This window comes from Vicia villosa, unplaced genomic scaffold (genome assembly GCF_029867415.1).
Source record: "Vicia villosa cultivar HV-30 ecotype Madison, WI unplaced genomic scaffold, Vvil1.0 ctg.000828F_1_1, whole genome shotgun sequence".
NCBI lineage: Eukaryota > Viridiplantae > Streptophyta > Magnoliopsida > Fabales > Fabaceae > Vicia > Vicia villosa.
This window is the reverse complement of record NW_026705364.1, coordinates 462694-467513: the sequence shown is the minus strand read 5'-3', so window position 1 is coordinate 467513 and position 4820 is coordinate 462694.

Here is a 4820-nt window from a genome sequence, read left to right as displayed (position 1 = left end):
ATACTCATCCTCACCATAAACCATATACACTCACCATATAAAGCCAAAACCCTTCACCAATTAAAAGAACACACACTCATTTTTTCCACACTCACTCTTCTTTCTCTCGGTTCACTCTCTCGCTACCAATCATCTTCAGAAGTTGGTTACATTTTGTAACAAACTTCATCAGAAGCCACCGCCACTCACCACCAGCGATTCTTCCACCATCACAACCACCGCAAACTACCTTCAATCACTACAACAGCTCTTCTTCAACCCTTACTGAAACCATCATCATCGTCTCCATTGGCTATCTCTCATGTATGTCAGCATTATCACCATGTACAAGCTACAAGATCCTCAAGCTAGCTGAGTTCGTTTTCTCACTTGAAGAGTTACGTTGAAGATCTACACCGATCATCAGCATCATCACCGAGAAGCTTCGAGTTCGTAGAGCATTCTTTCGTCCTTTGATTCCAGACTCAAACAAGTAAGTCTTCTGAATGTCTCAGCATGCTGAATATGCGATAGTTCATGTAGTATTTGTGCTGCATCCGTGTGCCTTCTCTGTTCTTGATTTGCGATTCAGTTAGCGCGAAATGATTGTCGTTAGAACGTTTTAAGCACTTGTGTAGGTCATGTGAATGATTAGAAACGTTACGATGTGTTTAGCTTAGGCTTCGTCGTCATTTGTTCATGTTAGGGCTTGAAAGAAGTATTCGGTTTGAATAATAGAGCGAAGACTAATAAGATCTAACACCGGATCTGTAATCAGTGTTGAAATCCGAGTCGAGCGGTACCGGTCCCGCGCATTTCTGGAAAATTTCATATGGGACGGCCAAGGGTTCCGCCGGAGAAGATGACCGGAAGTCATCTCCGGCCGCCGTCTGTGCTACCTTTGCATTTTAACTCAGGTGCCTACGTGGATTGTTTTCTTTGGCTGTTATTTCCAAGTTCTTGGCTTTTACTTTTGTGTTAATCATTGGAATGTGATGTGTGGATTGGTAATTGGCCCAGAGTTTGACTTTTGTCCTATCTCACTTAAAATGAGATTGCCCAATTGATGTGTTGTCCCTTTTTTCGTTTCATGTCACGTTTTGGATAATAGAAACCATAGTCTAATAAATAAATATCATGCTGAGAAAATGACAAAAAAATGGAATAAAAAAGAATGATAGTGGACTAAGTTTGAGAACTGGGCTCAACACCATTGATTGATGCACCCTCCTTGCGTTAGGCCCATTGCGCCAATAAAGAGGTTTCAGTCCTTCAATAATTACTATCTCACCCCCAGTAGGCAGACTTCCAAAAATGGTGTCAATTCGTTTCCTCTTTGATTTCTGCTTTCAAGTTGATTTTTAATTCAAATAAAAAATGAACAAAAATATGTTTTAGATAGAATCACATGTGTAAATAATTGTAGTATTTTTTCTAGATTTTTATAAATTGTTTTCCTATTTTTAATAAATCCTTTCTTTCAACATGTTCATTGTGTTTTTAAGTTTGATCGGTTTTGCAAATTAATTTTGTTTAATACCTTAGGAGTAGAATTTAATTGCCATTTTTTGTGTGATATCAGTAGACTCATATACCATATTGTGTGAAAAGGATAAAAGTCTAATTCCATGTTTTGGTTAGGTTTTCATTAGATTTTCTACACCCGAGTTATGTACGTTCCTAAACGGATAACCGTGTGAATTTGACCTATAATTTGTTTTGCATTTATGCAATTGACTTAGTTTCTTTTTGTACATATAATTAGGGATGTTTAGAGGTCCTAGGACCTGGAGTTGAATTTTAGATCATGTTTTCCTATTTTACCCGATTTTTCTTTATCACATGTAAATAACTTGTTTTTGGTTGACGATTGCACCGTAACTTGTACAAATGACCCGTAATTTTGTGTGAAACTTCTTGGCATGACTTTGTGGTTGTTTAGGCATCTAGTATAGGCTATTTTCTACTGGCTTGTACCATTTGATTGCATGTTTCTAACTTCATTCACAATTTGAAACCGTTTAGCTAGTATTAACCTAGTGTTGTCTAGTTTTGGTTAGAGTTTTGTATTGCTTCATGCTAATTGACTAATATAGATTAACATAGGATATTAGAACTAGATGATTGAGTTTGCTACTGACTTGAGGCCTAGCTCATTGTGTTCACTTGCTTTTGTTTTGATTAATTGATGTTTGCCCGCTAATTGGTAAGTAACGATGCATGCGATGCTTTGACGACTTCTTGTGGATGTTTTTGTAGGGTACCGTGATGCTTTTGTATTTGATTTGGGACATTCAATCCCATGTTTTGCTACTGACTTGGAGCTTCTTTCTCTTGTTTCCATGCTTAGCCTCTCATTCCTTGCTTTAATGTTGCTTACTCCTTACTATTGCTTGCCATGTTCCCTTAGACTCTTCCTTCTTTGTTAAGAGGAATTGAGATAGGATAGGTATCCTTGACCTTAGGGCCATTAGTAGATTAGAATAACATAGATTAGATTTAGAAATAGTTCCCTATTGCATTCTTTTTCTTTTCAACTCTTTAAAACATTAATAAACGGAAGATGCGAATCACATTAAACAAGTGATTGAGAAATGAGTGGGATTCATTCCCTAATCTATTTCTCAATCGCTTAGTGGCATAGAAACGAGTGGGATTCATTCCCTAATCTGTTTCTCGGTCGCTACTTAATGGGAGAGAAACGAGTGGGATTCATTCCCTAATCTATTTCTCAAACATTAATTAATGGGAGAGAAATGAGTGAGATTCATTCTCTAATCTGTTTCTCAAACATTACATAATGGGATGGAAGCGAGTGGGATTCATTCCCTAATCTGCTTCTCGATCATTATACATTTTATGTGATTCGAATCGTGAAGTAAATTCCCCTTAAAAAAATACCCAACCAAAAACACTTTAAAACACCTAATAATGGTTCAGACTAAAGCAAAGTAGAGAAAGTGGTGAGTGGCCCGGTATTGGGAACTGTTCATCACTCATCTATCCTAAAAGACACAAACCAAGCATTTCTTTTTCTTTTGCCTCGTTGGCACCTAAGGGCAATGTCATTTCCGTTCGTACGCATCGTAGGTCTTCCCTTATGCAAGAACGTGAACGTTGACTCCGCCCAATTAAAAAACACAAAAACAAACAAAAAAATCTTTAGCCGAGCTACGGTAACTCTGATTCCTGAAAAGGATACGTAGGCAGCGGGGTAGGGCCCGTGCGAGTACAATTCTTTATTTTCCCTACATTTTGCATTCATTTCGCATTTAGACATAGACATAGTTATACACCCTTTAGATAGAAACAAACGTAGGTGGATACCATCGAGTACGATGGGCGCGAGGGGTGCTAATACCTTCCCCTCGCGTAACCGACTCCCGTACCTTGATTCTCTGGTCGCAAGACCCTGTTCCTTCCTTTGTAGGTTATCCGGTATTCCTTTCCCTTGTGGGATAAATATATTGGTGGCGACTCTGATTCCATTTTTCGCGGTAGCGACAGCTGGCGACTCTGCTGGGGATGTTGCTAGACCTGTTGCTGGTCCATCCTTAGTGAGTCGATCCTAGCCTGCGTTTGTTTATTTATTTACTGGGTGTTTATTTGCTTTTATGTCTATACCTTGTATATATGTTTGCATGATTATTTTCTGCTTGCATATCATGTTTATTTCTGCTTGCACATCATGCATATGGATTATATTTTGTGTTCCTTGGGGTCTTCTATTCTGTTTTGCAGGTTGGGTGGGGATGTTCTATGAGGTAAAAGGCCCAATACCCAGGCCAGAGTGACACATAGGATACCTAGGATAGAGTGGATAGTCATGACGCCAACAGAATGTCAGGTTCTGTTGATTGCGATCATGAGACCCACGACCAGTCGAGGTTCAAATGGAATACCGTTGTTGGCATGTATTTGCGACAATGATGGTATTTCAGGAGAACTGATAACGCTGGAAGCCATTGACCTACCCTGACCTAGACTACACCTGTGAGTGGGGTGGGATATACATGACAGGTACCGTTGGTGACCGTTCTGTTGGTGACTTGTGTTCTTATGGTTTCACTGTGCCTATGCCGGACCTTTGATCCTGCAACGTCCGATCTCATCCAGAGGCCACACACACTTCTCCTATGTGGGGAAATCTCCATTGCATCATTTACATCATGGCATGTTTACCTTTCAAAAAAAAGAAAAGAAAAGAAAAGAAAAGAAAAGAAAAGAAAAGAAAAGATATGTAAAAGAAAAAAAGAAAGAAAAGAAGTATTATTATTTCTCATGTGCATGCCATTTTTTTTTCAGGGTATCCAAGGTTATTATCTTCTTCACTTGAAATGGCTAACAACGTGACAGTTACCAAAGAGGTTACTAGGCGCACCTTCACCTGCAGTTTCTTCCGTGAGGATATAACACCTCTGATTCGTTTGAGTACTTCAGTTACTGGGCAAAACTTGGATGAGTTCAGGAAAACATATGGCCACATCTTACATATGTTAACTTCTCGGGTTGATGAATGGGCTCTATACACACTTCTTCAGTTCTACGATCCTGAGTTACGATGTTTCACCTTTCCTGATTACCAACTGGCACCAACCCTTGAAGAATATGCTGACATCCTCAAGATTAAGGTTCAACACAGGATTCCTTTTGTATGTGTACCTGAGAAACCGAAAATGGACCGAATTGCTCGTGCTCTTTATTTGAGCATGAAAGATGTTACAGATAACTGGAAGCCTAATGGTGGAACCCACGGATTCTATGTTAAATTTCTGATGAGGAAAGCTGATGCCCTTGTTATCGAGAAGAAATGGAAAGAATTCAATGCTCTCTTGGCTGTT